Genomic DNA, 12,538 nt, shown 5'->3' on the forward strand with positions numbered 1-12,538 from the left:
GTAGTACGCCTCCGGTATGCTAAAAACGTCTACTATCAAAAGCTTTGCAGAGGTCCAGTCCCACAATGACCCTAGTGTCAAGTCTTTTTATCGATTACCTGCTCCTTCAGCGGTAGCATGACATCGCATGCCGATAGGTTTGGTCTGAAACATATCATGATATCAGAATAAAGATTTTCATCTTTCATGAATCTATTCATTCTAGTTTGAATTACGTGCTCCATCAATTTTCCAACGCAAGATGTGATGGAAATGGGTCAAAGAGGCTCAAAGCTGAGCTTCTTCCCTGGTTTCGGAATGAAGACCAGGTTCGCAGCTTTCCACGCTTGTGGTATCTCTCCCTTGTCCCAGTATTCTTGCATATAGGTTGTAAGATGAATGGAACGGTCGTCAAGGTTACTGAGCATCCTGTTGTTGATTTTTCCCGCCTGGCAGCCGTTTTCGTTCTTAGGCGGTTGAGTTCACCCCTCACTTGCCAGACAGTGATGGGACTGTCCAATTCCGGGTCTTCCGAGCACGCGTATTCAGGGAGACTCTCAACTCCAGAGCAGTTCAGGTAGCGATTCTTAACGTCGCGTATAAGTTCCTTTGTCGGACCATTATATTTTTACACCAGATTTTGAAGCTCCTATCGAGCCTCAGATTTTGTTTTCTCTTGATCTGATAGTTGTCGGAGCAGTTTCCACGTTCCGGCACTGCCAATATTCCTATCCATTTGTTCCCAAATATTACTCCAATTTTGCTTGGTAAGTTTCAATGCATGCTCTTCAACGTTTTTGTTCAATGGAGCATGTTGTTTTCTGAGATTCCTGTCACCTCTTCCCTGGCTGATCTTTTGCTCTAACCCTTTCTTTTTCTTCCATAAACTCACTACATGTCTATCAATGACTTACGGATCACCTTCACATTCTATCTCTTCGGTAGCGTCCTGAGCAAATTGAATAACTCCCTTGCTGCAATAGTTTATATATCTTATCGGGTCCGGTCTCGACCTGATACTTCTAAAGGTATCCGAAAGTATAGTCTCAACTCTGCTCTTACTGATGATAGGTGGGCCATTCTCAACTATGATCTCTAGTATCCTATGATCGCTTCCTACGTCTTCCCCGGTGTTGCACCACGTAGCAGTGATGCCACTAGCGACCATGGTTAGATCAGGTGTCGTGTCGTCGGATACGCTATTTCTACTCCTAGTCGGCCTCATCGGGTCTGTAGTGAGGCTGAGCCCATGTTGTTGAATTTTATCCGAGATTTCTGCCCTTAGCCCGCGTGAATTTATATCCCCATGCCGGATGGTGCGCATTAAAATCGCCCACTATCCATAGTGGCATTCTTTTTGAAAGAACCTTGGTTTTTGCAAAAAGATAGGTAAGGTCACATTTGCGCAGCCTGGGCGAGCTATACACGTTCAGGATGACAAGTTTATTGTTTTTGCGATTACGAGGGATGAGTTCGACCAAAACATGATCGATATGCGCATTTGCCGTCTTGTGTTGCAGCGTAAAAATGTTTCTTTTTCCAAAGGTAGTCACTTGGGTAGCGTTACCCGACCTCGAAGAAGATTTGTAACCCGCTAATTTAGCATCTTTACCGCACTCCTAGCCTGCAATAACCTCCAGTCGATCTCCATTGATGAGAGAGGCCTGCAGAACCGCACGTTTACGCGAGAAACCTCTACAGTTCCACTGCCAAACTGTGTGATTATAGTGGTGCAGAGCCATCTTGTTTCAGTTTTCAGTATTTTAGCCTCTTAGTAGAGCCATTGCAACTGGCTGTCCTTACAAGCAAATTAAACCTTCATTTGCTCGACAGCATTGACCAGCTCCCGCTGCTCAAGTACCGTTAGAAGCATTCCATGCAACGACATTTTTTCAACTCCAAGAGCTACAATTCTCATTCCGCGATCATCCTCGACCTCTGTTTGCTTAGCCCTCTTCTTAAGGGTGGAGGATTAGCTAGCCGGGATATTTCTGGTGCCAGTTCAGGTTTGTTGGCTAGCTGCTTCTTAATGTCATAAAGTTTGTGTAATTCTTCATTTTGTTATTGTAAAATTTGGTTTTAATAATTTCTGCATTAGCATCCTGGGAGACTTTATTTACCCAACCCACCTTTTGTCCAGTAGACTTCGTCTTCGCTTGCGTGGAGCCACTACAGTTCTGAGGCTCCTTGGCGGTCGGTTTCTCCTTTTCCACCGATGGCAGTCGGGGGAAGGATTCACAAAGCTCTCTTGACTTGCTGCGATGCCTGGATTCACTCCTCGAACGATTTCTAAACCAGTCGTTGCTGCTGTGCCGTTGCTTTTCTGCGTTAGCCTTGTGTCGCTCTTCATTCTCTCTGGCTTCCTCTTCCAGCTTCATTTACCACTGTCGTTTCTTTACTATGCAAGGTGTTCGGAAGAGTGCCTTGCACCTCTTATCTCCAGATATGTGATCCTTGCCAGACAATCGGCACCTCGGCACACACTCGAGGTGCTTCGTCGGGGAGGTTGCCCGACATCCTGTGCACTTTGCATGCGGACTGGCCCACACGTCGGAGCGATGTCCCAGCTCACCACACCTTTAGCATACTTCATATCTCTTGTAGAGAAAGCACTTCATTGTCGCCCCGAAGTACATCATCCATTTGCGGCATATAGTCGCCAAGAAAAGTGATGATCACCGAGATGGTGTGCAACACCAAGAATGGGACGATTCTGCGGGTGTGAGAAAGCCAATTCCAGGTCTTTCGCAGACAGCCTCAGATCTAGAGCGCGTACCACTCCCTTGCCACAGCTTTTGTGTGCCGCTATGTATGTCGACACCTCGTACTTCTCATCCAGCGTTATGGACCTCAGCCCCAACATTTTTTTGGCTTCGTGCTTTTTTTGGCATCGCTTATTATTTTTCAGTCAACTCAGTGCATGTCTAAAGGTAGTGATATGTGGTAAATGCCCCGAAGCGTTACATGGGCTGTGATGGAGGGCTCTGGAATGATTTCGACTACCTGGCGATCTTTGGCGCGCACTGGCAACGCGTGGGGAACGGGCCCCTTGGCGTTTCCACTCCATCGAAACGCTGCCGCCGCGGTCGTGTTCGAACCCGGGGACTCCGGATCAGTCCTCGTTGGGAGTGCTGTATATCAGGACTGACCCAGAGTCCCCGATTCAACCCGTCTGCGGCGGCAACGTTTCGATGGAGGGTAAAAGCCAAGGCTCCTGCGCGCCGCGCCAAGCGGTGCCAGTGCACGCAAAGATCTCCAGGTAGTCGAAATCATCCCGGAGCCCTCCATCATAGCCTATGTGACGCTTTGGGGCAATAACCACATATCACTACCTCTACACATGCACTGAGTTGACTGAAAAATAATCACCGAAACGCAAACACTGCACACAAACAACGATTGACTAACCTCCCCTGTAGCGAATCTTTGATATTATAATCTTCAGCAAAATAGGGAGTTGCAGGAAGCACACAGCTCTGCACAGAGCTTGCGCACCTGTGGAGCAGCGGACGAATGAAGGAGGCACCTTACATCCTGTCCGGAACAGCAAAGTGCGTGAAATAACCACCAATTAAAAGTCATCGTCGTCATCTGGAAGAAGCGCGTGGAGAGCCGTTCTCATTTCGCTGTTGAGTATTTCCTGCTGGTCATCATCAGTTCTGGTCTCGGGAGGAACTGGGGCCGGTTCGACAACAACCTCCAGTTCCGGGACGCCTAAACACTTGCTCGCCGGTGACAAGAAAGGCTTTTCAATATTGAAAATTGTTTTCACGCTGATGTCGTGGTACGGCAGGTTGTTTCTAATGTGAAAATCGATCGACTTGATATTTACCTTGCACTCCTTAAGGCCTGCTTTGTTGCCGCATAGCACAACGGGGATGTCGTCGTAGACACGGACCAACCATGGTACCAATCATTCACGTGCTCGTACGATGCGCGGGAGGTCACGTCGAACATCACGATGGCGAACTGGCTCTGCATGGCCCTGTAGGGGCGTCCCGCAGACAGCCAAGCTACTCTTGTCCTGCCGGTCCCAGACGGCGAACTTGATGGGACCCCGGTTTGTGTGGAAGCCGAGCGGGCCGACGTTCACGCCAGGAATGGACTCGTATCTGCCTTTGAACTCTTCCCTCAAGTGGCGCCTGAAAAACATTGTCTTCCCGTGCCTACATCACCTGCCAGAAACATCTGAACGTGGGGAAGCCGTCTTCGTTGTTGGTCAGAGGCTGTTGCACGTTGAGGATGAAGGTGCCGGAAAAACGGCGCGTTAACTCTGTAGTCTACTTACATATACTTTCTCACAAATGCAATTTAGAGACAGTTTGCAGAGCGCAAAATTTTTGTGAAGGGTACGAACACGAAACTTGATTTCGTCGTGTTTTTCTCTTGCCGGTCTTTGGAGAGTGCGCCGGCATACGACCGCAGATTTCAGGGGCTTGCACACAGCGCGCGTGCTGTGTCGTTACAATTCAGTGCTTACAACTAGTAGTGTTAGCGTCGCGAATTTTAAACGCGCCTTGACTGCAGAAGAGGAACGATACCACGTGCAGTTTCGAACAAGACAGCGAACAATTGTAAAAAACAAAACGAAGCCGTTTGTATAGTTTAAAGAAAAATAGCCATTAAGAAACGAAATCATAAACAAAAAGACACACTCAACACGCGTACAACACTAATAAAGAGTTCCCCAGATCTTGAGCGTCCCTGGTAAAGGGGAGATGCCTTGCAGACAGGGCGGACACAGGTGTATGAACTCGCAAGTAGGATTATTTAGGGTTCTGTGGCCGGTGGTTATTGTTTATTGAAGAGTCAGTAGGCCTGCGTTAATTCCTGTTATATGGTCAGCACATCTGAGAAGTTACTGACCTCTACGTCTTCTCTCTTTCCTTGCTATGGTAGCTCATTGCAGCGTTGTGGGATGAATCGTTGCCTGAGAGGCAGGAATGAGCGGCTGCCCAGGTGATCCTGACAATGTGTGAAAGGGTGAGGTCTTCGGCGGTTTCGGTACTAGTGGTATTGATGATGCCTTCGCTGTGAAGGATTCCCTGTACATCCGCGACGACCGCGTTCATCGCCCGTTATATGGCGTGGTTGGCTACGCCCGTGTAAACCACCCCAGGCTCTTTGTGGTAGAGATCGTGCAGGTGTTTGCTGCGTTCTTGGCGAAGTGATTCGTGGCATTCGGGGTGCATGCTCTTCCGCAAGTGAGGAGGCAGGAAATGTTTTCTAATTACGATGGATCCCGTTCCGAACCCGACGACGAAGTTCTCGCAAGAACTCCGGCCTGCATTTCAGCGACCTCGGCCCCACAGAGCGTGCGATGCTTTTGAGGGAGCACGGTTAGGTTAGACGCCAGCGGGTCGGTTCCCTCCTCCGCGGTGAGGAGCCGTTGCCAATAAATATCATAATCCCAGTGCGAGGAGTCGCGAGGGGCCAGGACAAGGTCGGCGCGTTGCGCGCATCGGAGGCTGGCCGGGGCTTTGGGGCCAATGGATTGCGATTCCTTGAACGGCGCGGTTGCACGTTGCAGCAGGCGGCGTCGAGGTCTCTCAAGGTTGGAAGGGCCACGTTATTTTTTTGCCACAAAAAACGGACGGGTGCTCAAGGGCGCTCACGTTTAAAGCTAGCGGCATGAAAGTAAAGCCGACGCACGACGCTTCAACGGCTTTCGCGCGTTTCCGGAGGTACGGGGTGCACTGGATGGGACTCTCTCGGCCACTTGCGTGTACCTTCAGATGTGTACTGTGAATGGATTAAATTAGCCGAAGCTATTGAATGACGTCACAATGCGCTCCTCGCCGCGGACCATTTCGGTCTGGCCGGGCTGGCGGCGGCTGACGCACTCGGCACGAAATAGGGACATGCTCCATGTCTCCGCCAGTGGGGTCAGAGTGTGCCGAAGCTTCCGAACGCGTCGGTGGTCACTCAGGCGCTGTTGGAGTATAGAGGGTCTCGCTGTGTTCGACGTGACGTCACCGTGCAGCGCGCGCGCGCGTTACGCCGGAGTATAAGCGCGTCTCAGCAGAGCCTACGCTTAACCGCTAACCAATGTATTCGGTGGCGGAATCTATGGGAGCCACTGAAGCCGCCCGCCCACTCACTGAAGAAAAACAAAACGTGCCGGGGCTGGGTATCGAACCAGGGCCTTTGGCGTTTGAGGCGGAGACGCTACCACTCCGCCACGACGGCTCAAACTTTGGCAGTGAATAAAGGCGCATCTAGTGAACGCACTCCTCCGATGCAGAAGTCTCTGCGCTTTTGCCACGTATATCCTGGCCTAACAGAGCTAGGCCATCAGCAATTTTTCTTAACGGCCTTATACCCTGTCTCCCGTCCATAATAAACGATTTCCGTTTAGTAGTTTGAAGTTGACTGGCACAGCCGGGAATGTTTCGCCGCGCGAGCGTGCGAGGACACAAGTGCTCTTTATACTGCGAACTACCTTGTGCGATCACCGACCATCGTGCCATTTCAGGCGCGTCAAAAGCAAAACCACGGGGCACGCAAATCTCATAGACGCGAATTGCCATAACAAGTCGAAACTCTCCTGGCCGCCTGTGGCGCCGCCAAGCATCCGTTTTCTTTGCTTTCAACATTCAGGATGTCTTTTGTCTATCTTCCTTGTGTGATAAAAGTACACTGTCGGTTTTAAAACGAAACTTCTTCAATACTGCAACGCGCAACCTTCTTTGTCAGCCTGAGAGATTCGCGACTTCCATGTGGGAATAAAAATTCCTCCAAGGTGGCGTCTCTTGTCCTATGACGTCATCACGCTAGTACTTGCGAGATTGGCCTGTGGCGGCGATACCTATATTTTGGTTCTTGCTATTTTCTACTTTACAACAGCTTTGTTTTCAGTAAGAGTGGCGTTTTTGTGATCAGGAGCTGGTACTCTATTGATATAAGCCAACTTCAAATTCTCCTCAGTGTCCCTTTAATTTTAGCTGCAAATTTCACGGTGGTCTTCATTTTGTTCTACCTGTGGGTATCGGCTAGAGAGCCATTTGCATCTGTTCGGACCTTTCCGTGAAAGATGCCAGTCCTCTTTCACGGAAAAGTCGGCTGCGTCCGTGTACACCACCCCAGGGTCTTTATGGTAGCGTTCGTGCTGGTGTTTGCTGCGTTCTTGGCAACGTGATTCAGAGTATTCCGGGTGCATGCTCTTCGGGAAGGGAGGGGCCAACAAATTCTTCCTAATTTGCTTGGTAATTAAGGCTTGTTTTTGGATGCGTTGCCCTCTCGTGATGTATTCCTGTGGCAGCAAGGATGCACCATCCCGTTGCCACGGTGTTTAAACGAGTATACTGCAAGTAGAGGTTACGCTAGATAAGTTTATTCATCGTCTTGTGGACCATGCCCAAAGCGGTTAGTTTTTCGGTAGAAGTGCTGATGGGGGAGTTTTAAGAGCTGTCTCTTATGCTCCTTCCTTTGCGTAATGCTTTTTTTCGGCACCACGTAGTTATTCCCCCTGATTAGTTCAAGTTCCTTCATATCGGAGTGGCTGTGGACATCCGTTTGATAAAGTGAGATGTTTGGAGCGTGACACTTTCCAACTTGCGGATCATGTCGCTACTGTTACCTTTTCCTTGAAATAACATCCCTAGACGCTGGTCGTACCGACTTCTTTGACTTGATCTCTTAATTTGAGCTAATAGATTTCTCGGTGGTCTGCATTTTGGTCTACCTCTGCGTATTGACAGCAGCGCCATTTGTTCAGACTTTTCCGTGAAGGAGGCCGGTCCTCGTGCGCCCGCATTTTGCTCTCAAGGTTCGCAGCACCTGTGCGACAACAAGCGACAATATCGACTAAGCATCTACACCGGTGAATGCTGCAGGTATCGCTAGAGCAGAAAAAACAGAGTACATTGAACGGTATTTTTATCCTCGGCCCCGGTCTCACACAGGGCGTTACAGGTTACATGGAAGTCACGCTCATGCGTGTCATGCATGCCTAAGGCCACAAGTTTCAGGTTGCGCTTGCTTAGAAAGCACGCTGAAAAACTGCCTCCACTGCCAATGCCGCCAAATACAAAACGGAAGGGTCATTTTTTTCAGTCTCGTTGTCTGTCAGTGCGTGAAGCCATCCATCGCAGTACCCATTACGTGATATGAACAATTTTTCAAGAAAACTATGAAGGTAAAATCGGCGCATGACGTTATTTTGATTGAAAAATGTTGGCTGAGTTCGACGGCCGCTTCGCTGACACAGACTATCTCCATTTCCAATGTGCAGATGCTTTTGCTGTCGCACAGCGCTTTGGTTGGTTGGTAACAACTTTATTTAAGGTCCTGCAGTGCTTTCGCCGACGGGGCCTTAGGTCTCCCACGCAGTGACGTCGAGGTGTTGCCTCGCAGTCGCCTCACGGGCTTGTTGGACGGCCCAGAGTTGGTCACCGAGGATGGGGCTGCGCAAGGCAGCGGCCCACCGCGGCGGGAAGGTTCCGGAGTTAGCACCGGGCGGGTTTTTGTTACAGTCCCAGAGCATATAGGTTAAAGTGGCGATTTTCGTGTGGCAGACCTTGCATATATTTGTTGGGTATGTGCCGGGGTAGAGCCTGTGGTATCGTTCCGGGTTGGGGTACGTGAGCGTCTGCAGTTGTCTGAGGGCCACCGCGTGCGCCCGGTCCAGCTTGTCGCTGGGTGGAGGGAAGGTTCGGCGGGCCAGGCAGATGGCCTTGGTAATTTAGTTGTAGCTGGTCAAGCAGTCTGCTGTCCCATGGACGATGGTCACTGGCGTGGTTCGCGAGCTCGCGCGCCTTGGCGTCTGCCGTCTCGTTTCGGTTGCGATATGTCTTCGATACCTCTCTCATGTACGCCGGGAAGCACTGAATTGTGGTTTGAAAATCTACCTCCCGCTGGACTTGTCGATTGCTCAGGACTCGGGCCGTGCTCTCTGAAATCCATCCTTTGGCGAAGTTTCGGACCATTTGTCGCGAATCACAAAGAACTGTGGTGCACATCGGATCCGTGACGGCGAGTGCCACCGCTGCTTCCTCCGCTTCTGCGCGCTCGCACGGTACACTACCGTTATGCGCGGTTCGCCACTCGAATTGAGGACCGCAACCGCGAATCGAGAGCGTTCTGCGTATTCCGCGGCGTCAACGAACCTTGTCTCCGTTTCGCCTTCGTGGCTATGCAGGATAGCTCTGGCCCTGGCTACCTTCTCCGGTTGTGTTCCAGGTGGATGTTCCGTGGAATCGGGTCGACTCTTACCGTTTGTCTGGTCGCGTCCGGAACGGCGGCTTTCTGGCCTTCTGTGTAGTAACGGATGCCGAGACTTTCCATGATCTGGCATCCTGCTCTCGTGGCCGCTTCTCTTTCTAGTTGTGAAGTGCGTAATGCTTGCGTAGTGCTTCTTTTTCGAGGCCACGTAGTTATTTTTTCTGATTAGTTCATGTTCCTTCATCTCGGAGGGCTTGTTAGAGATCCGTTTGAGGAAATGAGATGTCTGGAGCGTGACGTTTCCAGCTTGCAGATATTGTCGCTACTGCGACGATTTGCTTAAAAATCAGTCCTAGGAAAACACATTCCTAGGAGCCTAATCGTACTGACTTGTTCGACTTGTTCATCTCTTAATTTGAGCTGTAAGTTTCTCGGTGGTCCAAGTTTGTTCTACCTCTGTGTGTTGGCCGGAGCGCCATTTGTTCAGACTTTTCCGTGAAGGATGCCAGTCCTCGTGCGCCCGCGAATTGATGCACCTTATCACTGCCTTCCTCAAAGAAGGCTTCTTAATCTCTGGCTTGCCTGCTTCCGCCCATAGCATAATATCGTCGGCAAGAAGGCTGTGCTTGAGTTCTGTTAATCAGTTGTCCTGGTGATCTGCGCAGGGCGACATTAAAAAGGAAAGACGAAAGTATCGCCCATTGAGGGGTACCGCGGCCGCCCTTTCGTATAGGGTCGGAGTCGATGTCTTTAAGCGTCGCTTGGCGATCTCTTCAAAACACAGTGATGTATTTGTAAATTTTCGATCCGACATTAAAGTGTTCCGCATTTTCGACGCTTGTGTTGTCGAAAAACTGCTCTTTCAAGCCTGGCATTATGAAATTGGCATCGGTGCTTCACAAGACGTGCCGAATTCCTTCCTCATATGCAATCACGGGCTCGTTCGGGTGCTGATTACGTGTGTGCATAGTAGCTGTGTTCTTTGCATCCGCATGACGCTAATGAGCGTGTCCAGCACTTCACGAACAAACGAATCCCACGTCGCAGGGCGTTTGGTTGATGTTGGCAGCACTCAGGGCTGTTGCAGCATGATCGACGTCCACTTCGGGGGGCTGGCTCATGATATAGACGTCGAAGCTTCTTTTCGCTGGCGGGTGCACTCCAGTAGCGTCCCGAACTCAGGTAGACTGGCAGCAGGTACTCTGGAGAGATACGAAAAGGGCTGGCGTAATGGCTTGCACAGAGTATCCGACGCATGAACGGCAACCCAACATCACGCCCTGCCCTGTATAACCTTTGCTTGATGTTTCCATGCTTACGAAGCGCGGAGGTTATGTACAGTGGTGTGGGCTGAGTCGCTGATGATTAGGCTGATGCTCAGGTGGTAGCCACCGCTGCTACCATCAACCAAGAGCCATTTGAATGAATTCTGCAGGCAGGCGAGAAGCCCACCCTCATCGGCAAGCTGCCTTGCTGCTTTCGCTGCATAGTGGTGTATAACAACCCTGCGGCAGTCAGGTTCTCGGTAGGAAGCTGCCTGCTTACCGGGTTGCTACGAATGCTGCATTCTTCGGGCGCGCTCTGCGTCCCCTTCTTCAGGGCCATAATTCACCGACCATGATACGTGCGCGCACACATAACATCCTGCTGCGTTCGAAGCCAGACGAAAACTATAGACTCATCGTTTGATGAGTAACCAGTCCAAGCTTATGCGACATCTGATGCAATACACACTACAGTGCAGCATAACAGTCATTGCTTAACAGAAAATATTCCAGAAAAGACAAGCAGTGCGCTGCCACTGTGGACGTAAAAAGCATCCATGTTCTTAACAGCACTGGCAGCGGTGCAAGGCCTTTCGCTCGCTACAGGTGTGGCTTACCGCGTCCATTATAGCTTACGCCAATCACAAGCGCACTTCCCGGCGTGTGCCGTGCCTGTTCTGCTCCCACTATAATAGGTCCTGTCTGGGTTGCTCCAGTGCGCGCGCGTGTACCGGCACTCGCACGTGAAGCGCCTCACACAAGCGCCCTATACGGCAACGTAGGGGCCTCGGGCCCGTTAGGCAAAGGATTTTTTCATTGGCTCTGTGTTCTCCAGCGCAGGGTCGTGGCCTTAACTACTGAGATGGGCTTAGGATAGGCAGTTTAAAGAAAGGAATTCCATTGTGGACGAAATGTGGCGCCACTAGAGATTGGACCCAGCTTTGGCTTCCTCCTCTGCGACCGCTTGTCTTCAGATTTGGTTGGCAGTCAAATGTGTTTTACACAAGTAGTTGTTTATGCAACGTGCCTGGTGATCTCGTCGTAGGTTGTCCGCTCTCGGCGTTCGTGCGGTTTAGGCTTAGAGGTTGAAATCGTGGCAGCGGCTCGATGGCAAGTCGTCGAAAAAGAAATAATGCCTCGGAAAATAATAATAAATAAGGCCTCTCTGGGCACGAGGAACGGGCTAGTGTGCATATCGTATCTTTAAAGAGCCTGTCAAGTTACAGCGTTCAAAAAATGTTAAAACTGGATCTAAGAGACGAAAAGATGCTTAACAACAACGTCGTCGTCATCGCGATCGAAAATATATAAGCGCCAACATTCTCTACGTCCTGAAGCGCTGAAGCGTGAATCTCATTTCAACACAACCAAGATAACACGCCGACTGTGACAAGGAAACCGGGACAAAACGGAGCGACTGACGCGGTCTTCAGTTTCTTGCATGAGAAGAGGAACGTTCCAGGGGGAGACAAGGCACTCATAATGGCGCCTACGGGTGCGTTTTTCTTGCTCACAAAACCTCCGCCATAAGACTGATCGCGTCCTCGTCGAGTAACTAGGACACGGTATGTATCCTATTCTTCAGCATAAAAAGCTTTGCGACTACCGCTTAAATCAGGAGCATCAAGTTATAATCGCCCGCAAATTTTCCACCATTGCTTGTGTATAGTATTGTGAAAACAGTGCAGAGTGAAAAAAACTCACACTGACGGCTGGGCATCGTCTTGAAGTATATTTACCGCTAGTGCGAGGACCGTTACGGCAAATCATTACTGAATAGTATCGTGATTTTTCAGCTTTCTATAGAGATGGCTGCAGAACACATGACGGTGCTATTGCAACTGATGTGCTGAAGCGTTTCATTCTTGATGTCATTACCATTAGTCCAAAAGGCAGTGTGTATTCTGCTGAATTGCATGTCATATCAACGGCGTTGGAAATAAGTAGTGAATTAATAATACGGCGGTAATTCACACCCACTCAAGGAGCGCTAGGACCGCAGTTATTTCAAAGCAATGAAATAAATATCCCCCTTTTACTATACAGCGTACAACATCATCTTGCGATATGCGGCTGCAGTGTGCACTTCAGCTGGGCTCAAAGGTCGTGGTGGCATTGCAGAGAACGAGCTT

At 50.0% G+C, this 12,538-nt stretch overlaps 1 pseudogene; it reads right to left on the reverse strand.

Moving 5' to 3' along the window:
* Positions 1-3,550: 3,550 nt before the first annotated feature.
* LOC144122036 (GTP-binding nuclear protein Ran pseudogene) lies at positions 3,551-10,262 on the reverse strand (annotated as a pseudogene).
* Positions 10,263-12,538: the final 2,276 nt, after the last annotated feature.

Source organism: Amblyomma americanum, chromosome 1 (genome assembly GCF_052857255.1).
Source record: "Amblyomma americanum isolate KBUSLIRL-KWMA chromosome 1, ASM5285725v1, whole genome shotgun sequence".
NCBI lineage: Eukaryota > Metazoa > Arthropoda > Arachnida > Ixodida > Ixodidae > Amblyomma > Amblyomma americanum.